General features: G+C 44.5%; 1 protein-coding gene across 5 annotated transcripts in view; it reads right to left on the reverse strand.

Moving 5' to 3' along the window:
- The window catches only part of Rin2 (Ras and Rab interactor 2), a 207247-nt gene that overhangs the window by 160600 nt on the left and 32991 nt on the right, over positions 1-13656 (reverse strand). For 4 of the 5 annotated variants that reach the window (XM_010634171.3, XM_010634176.3, XM_010634174.3 and 1 more), the window contains exon 2: positions 12566-12688. The exons of the other annotated variant lie outside the window; for it this stretch is intronic. The gene's annotated coding sequence lies outside the window, so the exon portion shown is untranslated. The remainder of the gene's footprint in view (positions 1-12565; positions 12689-13656) is intronic. 5 annotated transcript variants of the gene reach the window in all.

Below are 13656 nucleotides of genomic sequence, written 5' to 3' on the forward strand. Positions count from 1 at the left end.
AAAAAAAAGACACCTTTTGACAAAATCATGCAGTTTTTTTTGTTTTGTTTTGTTTTTTTGCCTATAAACTATAGTCTCTTCACCAGGCTGTGCATTAACCCATTGGCACTGTGGTTCACAAATAAGTAGCACTGAGTCAAATCTAGGGAAACAACCTCAGGCTTGGGCTTCTCTTTGTAGCAAATGAGTTTCTACACCCAGACAGTTCCTAGTCACCATTCGGGATGGCTAGTTCTTCATGACCCCACCAGCACGTGTGGTCTTCTTGAGCTGTTGTAAGTCACACATCTTCGAGTGCTATCAGCAATGAGTGCAGACATGGAGTGCAGCCTTTACTAGACTCTGTGTCACCCTAAGGTACCAGCTGATCCACAGGGCAGGTAGGGGCAGAAACGCCCTGAGCTCTGTCATCCTAACAGCATGGAGCCAGTGATCCTTGTGATTGCAAGGCTAAGATGTAATACTTCCTCTATGTTTACCTAAGATGTGATTAGCTTTTTGTTTGTGTGAACCTGTTCTGCCTGCAGGACAGCCCTGTTCAGCCATTAGCAGGTACACTGTTTTCTGTTTGCATTTTCACCTCTTACTCTCCATGCTGAAAAAAATCTGAGGCCTAGAAAGATAAGAATAGTTTTCCAATGCTACCACCGAGGGCTCAAACCATAATTTCACCTTCTCACATCTTCTACCGTCTAACTGGTTAAAATATTTGTCCCTGCTCTTGAACTGCTTCAACTGCTCTGTACTTGTAGAGGTTTTACTGTGAATAGAAAATTAGAGTTGTCTTTATTGCAGAGGTCAGGGGATATCAAATGAAGGAGGGGCTGTGTCTATGTTTTGGGGATTGGTGGTCACAAGCTGTCCATAGGCAACGTTAAATGCAAGAGTAAACCTATCAGGAATAGATGAGCATGATTAAAATATGACTGTAGGAATGTATGTAATTCTAGTCTACGAAGAAACATCCTTTGGCTTGAAACTTTCTGAAATGAGACCCAAGTAAGTTAGAAAAAAGTAAGTTTGAGATCAATACATTTATTCCACGTTTTTCAAATCTACACCTTTATGGTAAGACTCAACTCAGCCCCAAGTACTGTGCACCTGCCACAGGTCAGGGCCTTTGATCATCTCGTGGCTGTTTTCTGAAGGCAGCAAGATGCCTTGCTTAACCCTAACCCTTACCATAACCACAACCCTAAGGATGCTTCTTAACCAAATGGGAAAAGTGTCTTTTTCAACACCAAATGTGCGTGCATGTTGCAGAATAAAGACGAATCCTCTGTGACCTTGTTACAAACCCACCAAGGCTTTATGACATCTCCACAGGAAGACACTAACACCACTTTATCATGCTCTGAGCAGCAGCTATGGTACAGATGCTGAGCACCTTGCTCAGCCATGACCGACCTATCTCCCCACCCAGAGTGGGGACTCAGGCATAGTGTGCTCCACGGGAAGCGAACAGCAACGAGTCACATGAGCGGAGTGGGAAACAAAACTGTGATTCACTTTCGCTAAAAGGAAATATTGAAGGGGGAAAATGTAACTGAAAATTTAATATGTCAATGTAACTTCTGCTTTTTGAAAGTCCAAAGCGAAAAAGCAGCACAACTTTTCAAAATGAAGCCCAATGGCAAAACTGAACTGGTGTAATGCCAAATGCAGTACCACAAGAAAAAGCGAGTGGCTTTTAGTGAAGCTGGTATCTGTTACAAGAAAAGGGCACTAAGATAATATTTTTCCCCAATCGCAAATAGGTTTTCATATGCAGTCTTAGACTTTCACTAAAATGTATCACAATTTTAAATTTTGCTTAAATTACTTCATCCTTCTGAATTGATCATGTTTTATTATGCCTTTCTCTCAACTAGCACAACCCAATTTTTCAATAACGAATTATCTAGGAACCACCGATAGGGGAGTAAAACTAGAATCAAATCAACAAGAAAGTGAAAAAAGCAAGCAAACAAACAAAAATCGAACCTCCAAGTTCCTGGGATCAAACATCTGGAAACTGCCAGAAATGGCACAGGAAGCCATGGAGCTCAGACTGACGGTCAGAGCTCAAAAGCGATCCACGTGGACACAGATCTTGAGTTTGTCCGTGTTGAGATAAGGAACTTAATGAGACACAATCTGCAGGTGACAGTGGGACAGGACACAGTTCATCCCGGCACCAGAGATGGGCAGGCCAACATTACAGTCGGGACAGATCCGGAGCGATGCGCAACTCTAACACAGGGGTGGAAGGGAGCAATGTCAGGGCGGAGGCTGTGGGGCCATGCCAGTTTTTGTATGTGGCCATTGTTGTAACAAGGGTTGATGTTCCCCTTCTGGGGAAGGTCAGGTCAGTCAGGGTGGTTAAGTTGATCAGGCTAGGCTTGAACTTTGTTTGGATTTTCCTGACTCAGCCTCCCAGAGTACAAGGATTTCAGTGTGTACCACCACACCTGGCTAAAGTGATTTAATTTTATCTGATTTTTTTTGTTTCCAAGTGTGGCAATCTCCTTGGGACAAGTTAACCAAATCACTGAAATCTTCATTTTGTATTTTATTGTATGATTTCTCAAACACATATTTGCACTCTATTTGCCAATAAAAACAAAAACATCAGAAATAGCATTTTGGACTCAAATATTTGGTCTCTGTATCCGGTATTTAATGAAACTGTTTTTCTATCCTGACCTATTTAGCACATTTTTCATAAGACATGAAGAGATTACTCATCATTTCAAATGACCCATGTGGAAGGCATTTTTTATAGTCATGTCTATTTTTGTCTTCTGTTTACAAATATCAAAATTGCTAAACATATTTAAGCCATATCCCACACAATAAAAATTTATAGTATTTTTCAGCTCAATTTTTTTCAAAACTTTTGGTTACATTATAATACAGTAGGTGATACAACTAATCATGTGCATATTCAAATCTAATGTTTTTCATAAATTGAGAATAACATTTTTATCACTAAAGGAATACAAGCTTGTTACAGAAAATTAGAAGACATACAATTAAAACAGTCCTATAAGTCTCTTTGCGAACCTTCTGGGTATTTCCTTCCGGAATTTCTGCCATTGACTGCCAAATCCTGCCAGCTGCAGGTAGTGTCTGATACATCCCAAGTGTCCTTAAGGATTTAATAAATGAAGGAAGAAAGAATAAATATTGGCGCTTACTAAAGATTTGAAAAATTGAAAGCCAGTCAGTAATTTTAAAGCCCCAAAGTAGGAGATGGCAAATGGACTGGTCATCCTTCTTTCCCAATTTGCTGTTCTTTAATTTTTATGCTACTGGTTGATTAGTGAATTATTTCCAGTTTAAACTCAGTAAATCAGCTAAGTTTGTTAGGCAAGTGTCTGGCTCACTTTCGGTCTATAAGAAGTAGCAGAGATCTAGTGGGTTGGTGGCAAGTGAAAGAGGGAACCCGGGGCAACAGGGCTGATGTGCAGGAGGCCACGTCAGCGTGGAGTAGACTGGGCCACACGTGTGCCTGTTTCCTGTGCCACCCTCCACCCACAGCTCCAGGTGGACACAGCTGGAGGTTCGTGATCCTACCCAAAGGGCGAGGGTAAGGAAGCCAGCAACCTCTTCAGGAACTGAAGGAAGGAAGATAATGACGAGCACTTTGATGTCATCCAACATCTTGACATTTTTAACCACCCATTTCCCATATGCAGAAAAAAAGTAGTCAAGGAAGTGCGTTTTTATTTAATAAAGTGCCACTGTGTGCATGCCAGACAGTGACTAGTTCTGGCAAAGGACTTAAAATCTGACCGATCTTGCCCTTCCTCTTGCTTCTTTTATTGAGAATAACTACATTGCAAAACCATTCCTGTGTGCCATTCTGATGGAGACAGGGTGGGTGCTAGCCTCACTTTAAAACTTTTATTTGGAAATAATTCTGAGCTTACAGAAAAAAAAATTGCAATGCACCAGAACTCTCACCAGTCAGAAAAACATCTCAACACAAAATGAGCAAAATATATGAACAGACATTGCACGCAGACGGCATGCAGATGACAAGCATATGAAAAGATGCTGGACATCAGGAAGCACTGGGAAAGGTTCACAGCACAAGACACCACTGTGCATGTGTCGGAGTGGCTGAAGCGAGAGGCTGACAATGCCCACTGCTGGCAAAGATGCAGAGAAGATGTACGGCTCTTACACGTGCGGGAACGCAAAGCCATATATCCCCTTCAGGAGAGAGCTGGGCAGCAATGAAAGAAAGTTCTTTTCATGAAGCAATAACCAAATACTATAGCATCGAGAAATTTCACTCAAAGTTCACTTGTACGTGGATGTTGACAGGAGCATTATTCATAATAATAACACTAAAAGTAACCCCAATGTGTATCAAGTACAGAATGGTGAAGCTAAATAGCACATATTCATACCATGAAGTACTACTGAGCAGTAAAAAGGAACAAGCTGTCGATGTGTCGTTATTTTAATAACATTTCCACTGAAAGTAGTCTGACACAGAAAACCAGGTGTTGCTGTTTCCATTTATATAGCATTTCTAGAAAACGTATAAATTTACTAAAACACTCACACATGTACACTTAAAATGAGTGAATTTCTGATTTGCAGATTATACTGGCAGCCATTTTAAAAAAATGGGAACATATTCTAAGCACTGCTATGTACTATGTATGCTTTTTTGTTTTTTAGCTCCTTACTTTTAACTTGCCAAGTTTCACCAGAGCTCTTGGTCTGTTTTTGGTAGTTACATACTAGCTGGAGCATTCAGTTTGCTATGCTAAGCTCAGTTTTACAAGCCTCTCACCCTTCCCAGCTTCCTTCCAGGGCAGAACTTTTCCCAAGCACTGCAGCGGATGCTAATGGTGCCCCCCACCCAGCATTCCCGGTCAGGACAAGGGTTTCCCACCCAGGTCCCTGTGACTCTTCCTGAAGACTCTGGGACAGGTGTATACTTGGATCGCTCATGGGAGGGCCAGAAGTGCCAGGGTATCTCAGTCCTATTCCTCACTTGTGAAGGACACAGTCCCCAGATCCCTCATTCCTTCATGGACCAGCTGTAGGTGGGGTCATTTGTCATCTCTCAGATGTCCCTTCAGGACTGAGTTCCATGACCACAGTGGGAACCTGGCCATTTGCACTGCAGATGCCCCCTGATGCACGATGGCGTTACATCCCCATAAACTTCTCATAAGTTGAAAATGTCCCAAGTTGAAAACATGCTTAACATGCACACCCTACAGGGCATCCCAGCCTAGTGGCACAGCACACAGCAGGGCTCCCCACACCCCTGGGAGTCTCAGCTCCCCAAAATAAAACACCACCAAGAAGTGACCCTCATTAATTTGATAATTTCCACTCAATCCTTGTGCACTTGCACAGACAGAAACAAGTCACTGTGTACACAGGCATTGTACCACTTAATACTGTTAAGTATTATTAATGGAGGTTAATGTTAAATACTTAGGAACACAGTTTCCTTGATACTTTAATGAAAGGCTCTATCAGGCCTGATAAGGTGTCACAATGAAGGAGCTGGCATCCAGATATGTGTTGGTTTGCTTTTTTGCTTGGCCGATGCATGGGCAGAGCATAAATAAGCCTGAGTGTTGGGAAAGACATCTAATCGTGCAGGGATTAGGCTCCTCAGTCAGAGCCAGGAATACAGCCACCATGCCATCGTCAGCATATGCTTTACGACTTAGGACTCCCAAAAAGCACAACACAGCAACTCTTTTCCATACATACTTAGAAAAAGTCATGTAAATTTATGGCCCAAATTCCAAGCAACATGAATGTGTCGCCTCTTCTCCTTTCAGCTAAACTGTGCTCATGCCAGATGACAGAGCCAAGGTATCTCAGGCAGTGGGGAAATGATGTCTGTACAGAATTTAAAGCCTTCCCCGAGAGGCAGGAAAACATACATATGCACATAACTGACAGCTCATTCTGCTTGCTGCTCTTACTTGGTTCTGACAAGCCAGAGACACCGGGCTGTGCTGATGTCAAGCCACACCATCTTAGGCAGCTGCTGGGCAGGGACAGGTTGTCACTGTGAGGGGAGCACTTCCTGATTCTCAGATGGACAAAGCCACCCAACAAGACAAGGCCATTGTTCCCCACTGAGGTCTGAGATAGCAGAGAAGTTTTGGAAGCTAAGAATTGTAGCTTGTAATTCACTTCATTGTGGGATTTTGCCCACAATGATTATTAAAGCCGGCATTGGTAAAGGCTCTTAAATATCACAGTACAGTTGCCCATGTTGGCAGAAGGCAGTGGAAGCATGGCAGTTTGTCTTATTGGTCTGAAGCTAAGGCAATGGCAAGACTTCCAGAGGAGGCAGAATATCTTTTCTGCCTCTTGACTTAGGTTTGACCTATGACATGCTTTGGCCCACAGAATACAGAGAGGTCTGCATGTCAGCTGGAGCCTGCACTGTAACCTTTCTTGCATTCTGCTTGTAGTTCTCCTTGACAATGGCAGGACAGAGCAGCTACTGCCACCAGCCTGCCACTGGGGTGTGGTTAGGTTAAGGGCCTTTATATACCATCAGCTGAGACCCAACCCTGCTGGATCCAGGCAGGAAGCAGTTGGCCAGCCAAGTCTGGCCTGCTTAGCCAAACCTGGAGGTGTGAGTTACCTGATCAAAATCTGCCCAGTAAGCCCATCCTGGGCTTCAGCTGCAGCCTTCAGCTGCAGGAGTTAGAGAGATGCTTATGATTAGCTTTCTACTGAGTTTGGGGTAGCCACCCACGAAAGAATTGATGCAGTAGGCAATGAGGGAGAATAAGAAACCAGAGAAATAGTGCAGAATGGGTTTTCCCTCATTCCATCCCTAGACAAGTGGGGCAACATACAGGATATAACCATGATATTCACAATTGCAGTAAAACGGTCTCCATACATTCTCCCAAGAAGTTGTCAGGATGGCCGAATGGTCAAAGGCACCAGACTCATGCTCTGTTTCCTTCTTTCCAGAAAACACCCCAACTACCATGACCCTCAGTGGGACAATTCCTATAAGTGTGCCATAAGGTCTGTCGCAGAACCCCAGAGAAACTGAGGCACACTTTGTGTGGTCTGCATCCCCTCCTGACTCCATGCTCCATGCCCTCATTTCTGCCTCTCGGAATCAATGCCCATATAATGCTTGCCCCCTCAATTCCTGACCCAAACTAAGACACAGCCTCATTTTTACAAATAATGACTAACACTCACTGGAGCACTCAGAGGTGGCAGATGTGGTGACACACAGATGACATCTTGCCATGACTCTTTTTTTCCTTGCCTGTAAAATGGAGACAGAAGCATGGCCTACCTACCTCTCCTGAGGTCAGAACGGGTGATGTGTTTAAAAGTGGACCTGACTCACAGCTTCCTGTCCATCCATGCTGTTTATTTTCAAGCAAGACTAACTTATCCCTACTACAACTGGGCTTCCAAGCTGCACCCACTAGTGTTGGAAAGAATGGGCCAGGACTGAGGAAAATAAGAAAAAGGACAATGGAGAAACAAAGAATAAAACCTATCTTCAAGAAACCACTTAGAAATCAGCACAGCAGCGGTTGCCTTTCACTAAACCATGAGCAGAGAGAACCATTCTCTCTGCCAATTTTATTTAGTAAGGGAAATTCTACTGCACAGAGGTGAGAAGCCTGAGAAGATAACCTAAGAACCAGAGAAGTAAGAGGGTGTACAGGGAAATGCAGGTCAGGGTTAGCTCTTGGCTGTGAGGGCCGAGGCACAAGAGGTACCATGGACTCAGAGGACTGTGCCCAGGTGAAGTTTGGCTGAGGACTCTGCTCTGTTGGGCAGAGGACCCAGGGCCTTTTCTGGTCAGTGCCAGGGCAATCCTTGGGGTACAGCAAACCTAGCTTTTGGTGGGGGTGTCTCATGGCTAAGCCAGGGGAGCAGGAGATGAGCACCCAGCTGGCTTTAAATAGCACTCCTTCCCAACCCAGAGTGCTCGTCCAAACTGCACCAATGGACAATGGTGGGGAGAGGTGCCAGGAGCTCTGACTATCCCTGGGCAGCCCCTTCTGCCCGGCCTGTGGCCACAGAATGTGCACTTGCTCGGTAAAGATGTATTTCTTTTAGTATTTTTGATCCACCCCTGGTTGCATCTGTGGATCTGGACCCCAGAGACAGAGGGCCAACATAATCCACCCTTACGGGACTACTATGGGTGAACATGACAGTAGAGGCAGCATGGTGGGAAAAGGCCGAGCATGTGTAAGTTGAAGCCTTCCTTAAATCTCACATGGGAAGAGTGACACCGGAGACAGGCTGCTCGACCCTTCCTCTCTCGTCTTTGGTGACCCCCCACTTCCCTCCAAACTGGTCAGATGAGGAGCCATGAGGGGTGTAGGGCTGCAGAGGTAGAACTATGCAACTCCAGCACTGTCATCCCAGAGGCCTCTTTCCACCAGAAGTGGCTGCTTACTCTTTACCTCCAATCTGCTGGCCACATCCTCAGTGCTTGCCACCCCCAGGAGACAAGGACAGGAAACTTTCTATCACTGACAGTCAGCCTTCTGCACTGTAGTCTGGTCTCAACCTCACCCCGCCCCCAGGGGCACAGACTCAGGGAGCTGGAGAGAGAGAGATCATGCATGACTGTCTATTCTGCATCGCTTCCCAGTCCCAGATGTTGTCAATCAGGCAGATGGTTTCCTTTCCATCCTCTCTTTTGTGATGTTGTTCATTCCCCCAGTAAAATGTCTGCATTTTACACAGCACTGCAGTTTGTAAAGATGGCCACCTCCTCCCTTCTTGTCTCCCTACCCCTTCCAAAGTTGTATAGCAGCTTCTCTATCAAAGGCTGGAGTCTGCATTTCATCTCTTGAACATGGCTTTGGCCAATATAGCACGGCATTTTTAAGGCCAAGCCTCCAGAATCCTGCATGTTCCCCCTCCTGGAGTCTTCTGTTTACATGGACGAGCTCAGACTGGCCTGTTGGAGGAGAAGACATGGAGGACAGAGGTCAGCCTCTGAACCTATCCTCTTATCAGTGCCCAGCTAGGCTGGCAGAGACTGAGGAAGCCAAAGGCACCTCAGCCAGCTCCACTAGACCAATTGAGTCCAGACCAAACCACTAACTGTCAGGAATCAGCAGGAACTAAATCAATGGCTGTTAGTTTATGCTACAGGTTGAGCATCCCTAACATGAAGACCCAAAACTTTTTGGAACATTTCACAGTTCAGATTTTCATACTAGGGATGGTCAGTGGTTAAAGTTTGTACAAATATTCCAAAATCCAAAGTCTGCAACCCTTCTGATCCTAAACATTTCAGAAAAGGAATACTCAATCTGTGCTCATATCTTGGGTAGTTTATAAGATGACAAAGCAAACTAACAGATGAGGCAATAAAAAATACAATTAAAGAATGAAACTTGCCTAACATTTTACATGAATTTATCTATCTGTCTGGCTGCTACCTCCTTTAACACTGGATCTCTACAGCTCCTGGGTATAGGGTTGATCACGGGATGTTCCAGACAGTGTAGATAGGTTTAATGACAGTTCTCAAGTAGCCGTGAAAATATGCACACACACCACTAAAGTCAAGGTAGACATGCCACAGCTCCTATGAGCAAAGGCTGACTGAAAGCTACATGTTTTGTATTTCCACAACTCCCAGCTATTTCCATTTGTTATAACAGGAAACCTGAAATTAACCTAATTTGTAAAGTAAGGTTTATTTTGCCTCATGGTTCTGGAAGTCCAAGTGCACAGCACCAGCATTTACTCAGCTTGGCTGAGAGCCTCATGGTGGAAAGGCAAGCAGGTGTGTGTGGGAGGGAAGGGGAACCTGCAGACTCCATTCATAACCACCCACTCCTGTGGTGACCAATCCAGTCCCTGGAGAGCAAGAACTGAGGAAAGCAGGAATCCATTCACAAAGGCCCTGTTCTAACAACCAGACACCTCTTAAAGGCCCCAATACCACTCAATGTTACACTGTAGGTCTAAGCCTCAACAAGACTTTTCACAGGGAAAATCATCGTACATACGAAAGCCAGTCCTCCAATGATGTATATCTGAACTTTTTCACCTTGAAAATAGTCCCCAATTGGATAATAACCCAATGAAATATAGTGTCCCAGGCCACACAGCAGTTTCTCTTATTGTTTGGTTTACAGCTGCATTTAGCAGACGTTATTTATTCATACAGTCAAACACAAAGATGTTTTTTGGAACAAGAAAGACAGAGGATATGAGAAAGAAATCTCTGGCTTTGTCAAAGTGAATTAAAATGGGGGCCAGGTCTACAGAATCCCCCAGCAGACAATGAGATAGGCTGCATAAGACACATAAGTATGTCTTGATTTGCTAAAATATGTGGAAATTAACTTGAGCACATATTCCTAATGCGATAAACTGAATAAAGCAATGGTATGACTATGACCAAATATTTTCTTTGCTTTATTTTTGTGTCCATCCTATATAACTCACCTTTCTCTCTTTTGGTGGAACTCTAGCACCGCTTCTGCTTTAGAGCTGTGTAATTCGTGAATCATTGATTTCTCATATAACTCTAAAATTTCATTGTGCCTAAATTTACTTTTAAGAGTCTCAAATGACAAACTCTAAACACTAGGACTTTAGGACTGTACCTAGAACTACGTACTTAGTCAGTCTATCATCATCACTGTCAAGCAAATGTGGATTTAGTGCTCTTTGGTACGTATTTAACCAATACTTGTCACTGCCCTACCACAGCTCAAGGTCTTTGCCAGAAGAAATGAGAGGAGGCATATGAGAGACAGACCAATCCCTGACCTTCACAAGGTCAAGAAAGGGATGAAAACACTGGCCAGAGAGTCATATGAAAACCTTTACGCGCAAGAAAGAAGCATATTCTTAACAGAAGCCGAGACCACAGGATCTAAGCTTGGCGGGGGTGATCCAAATGACTTACTTCTCCAGAAGACTCTGTGTTCAGGCCAGGATGGGAAACATTTAACAAAGGCCCACATTCAAGAAACAGTAATAACATATTATGCAAAGCTGGTTCTGTAAACTCTTTTTCTCTTGTCCTCCAAAACAGTTTGCTCTTGGAGAATCATTGTGTCCTGGAGATAGCTGGGGCCCCTGCTCCCCGCCCAGTAGGAACATGTGGTTGGAAAAGTGATAAGGCTCACAAACCTGACATCAGGCAGCCCTGGGGTTAGATCCTGGCACCAACTCACCAGCTGTGTAGCTGTGAATCACTCACCTTTGTTTTCTTATTCATAAATGAGTGCAATGATGTCTTCCTTAAGTGGTGCTCATTGCTGTGGGTTTGAAGGAGCAGCCCAAAATGACAGTGTTTATGTTCCTTTTGCAGAAATGGATCACTGGGACAGTTGGTCTCAGCTCAGCTTGCATTGAGGGACATCTTACAAGGCTGGGTGCTGGCACTGGGCTCCTGAAGTTTTACTCACACACCAGTGGGCAGCAGCTGGACCACCCCCACATGGCCTCCCTAAAGAGCCTGGTGGCTGTGTCTCAGGGCCACATAGCCCAAGACAATGCCATGTCACTTTTGCTGATCTAGTCTTGGAAGTCACTCAGTCTCACTTCTGCCATCCTCTCTGTCAAGGCAGTCCCACAGGTCTGCCCAGATTCAAGAGAAGGAAAAGCAGACCTCCTCACTGCACGGGGCACAGCAGGGCTCTGGGACAGCTGGAAAACCAGGGTGGTCATTTTTGTAGAATATCATTGGCCACTGTGATTTGGATTGATACCTCTTTGATGCCAATTTCTTTTCAAGGGGAAATTTATAATTCTATTAAAAAATTGATGAGAAGAGGGAACAGGGACAAAGTAGGGGGAGACATCTGAGAGGAGAAAGTAGAATGGACCAGTTACTGTTGGAGAAGGAAGGCTATGTCCTTTCTCAGTAGTTGATGGGCTCTTTGTGCTCCCTGGTGGCACCATCTCTAGGGTGGGACAACAGCAGTGTCTACTTCACACTATGAGTGTGAGAACTCAGTGAATTAATCCACGTGTCTTACTTTTCTCATTGCTGATACAAAATATCCCTCAGCCATAACTGATGGGAGGAAGGGTTGCTATGGCTTACATTTTGGGCCATAGTTAGCTGGCTGCAAGACAGGATGATACAGAAGAAGGGCTCAGTGGTGGAAAGATGCTCACAGCATGGTGAACAGGAAGCAGAGAGTGAACGGAGGAGCCGGAAAGGGAGGCAAATCTTTCTGGGTTACACGCCCAGTGACCTAACTCTTCCAACCAGACTCCAGCCGCTAACAGCAAGTCATTTATAAGCCCCATAATGCAATCATCTTTCCAAAGTTCAGCCTATGACAGCATAAGGCTTTGGGAGGACTTCTGTAAACCACAACACCATGAAGGTCCTGATGCCATACGTGACTGGTTCTACTTGATGCTCTCAGAGTCCCTAGTGCATCCTGGTCCCAGGGTGGGCCTGCTACTACTGCATCATGAGCAAAACCCTGGAAATACCTGGAAACACCTTCCACAGCAATGCAGCAAAGCTGTGCATACACTGTCCCCCGTCACTACCATGAACAGGCTGCCACATGCTGGGCTTTCTAATGTCATGGTCACCTACCCCTCAGACCAGCATCTCTTCTCTCCTGCTTCAGTTCAGCCCCAACCTCTGCAGCATTCTGAAGGTCTTGCTCATCTCATCTTTCCTGGTAGATGTTCAGAAGTCCAGACCTCTTATCTCCATCTACAACACAAGAATCCACCATTTAGAGTTTGTACGCCTTTTTAAAAGACCATGAACAGCCACACAGACAACTTCCTCTAGCTTGCCTCAGAGGATGTGTTGTTTTCATAACAATTCCTGTCTCTACTCCTGTGACAGGCTTCACACTTGGTCTCTGCCTTCCCCACCACCCCCTCCTACACTCCATGAAGGTGCCACACACATCCCCTCCTTCAAGTCTAGGCCCAAGTGAGATTTCTGGCCTGGAATATCCTCCCTGCCTTTCTGGTTATCCAGAAGATTATTGACAAGTTATTGAGACATTACCCCAGGCCTGGCTGAAACACATTTCAGCTTGAGTCCTAGATGAATCTCAGATAAATTCCTTAACTGGAGATCCCCCTGTATAAAACAGGGTGATGATAAAAACAGTTATAACCTACCTACCAGCAGAGACTATGACCCCATTCAAAGGCTAGTTCTAAAGACAAGAAAAAGAATGCATGGAATGCATTGTTTTACTTCAGGCTACTCAGTAAATGCTCAGTAAGTATCTTCAAGTACCACTGAGGCAGGAAGACAGGGCATGGCTAAAACTGGCTGGGACAGTAGGCTTGAGAAAAGCCCCCTACACATGCATAGAACCATTCCCAAAGCCCTGTAGGTTGACTTCTTGCGTGAACTCCAGCAGGGTTTTGATAAGATGAGCTCCATCACCATCCTCAGTGGAGGAAAGATAGCCTCTTTAATAAATGGTGTTGGAAAAACTGGATATCAACCTGCCACAGATTAAAATTAGATCCTTATCTTTCGCCATGCACTAAATTAAAATCCAAATGGATTAAAGATCTAAATATTAAAACAGAAACATTAAACTTGCTGGAAGGTAAGTTAGGCAGAACTCTGGAAGACATTGGTATAGGAAAAGACTTTATGAACAAATCCTCAGTAGCACGGGAACTAGCAGAAAGAATCAACAACTGGGATCT

Source organism: Fukomys damarensis, unplaced genomic scaffold (genome assembly GCF_012274545.1).
Source record: "Fukomys damarensis isolate Sample0158 unplaced genomic scaffold, DMR_v1.0_HiC HiC_scaffold_7, whole genome shotgun sequence".
Lineage (NCBI taxonomy): Eukaryota > Metazoa > Chordata > Mammalia > Rodentia > Bathyergidae > Fukomys > Fukomys damarensis.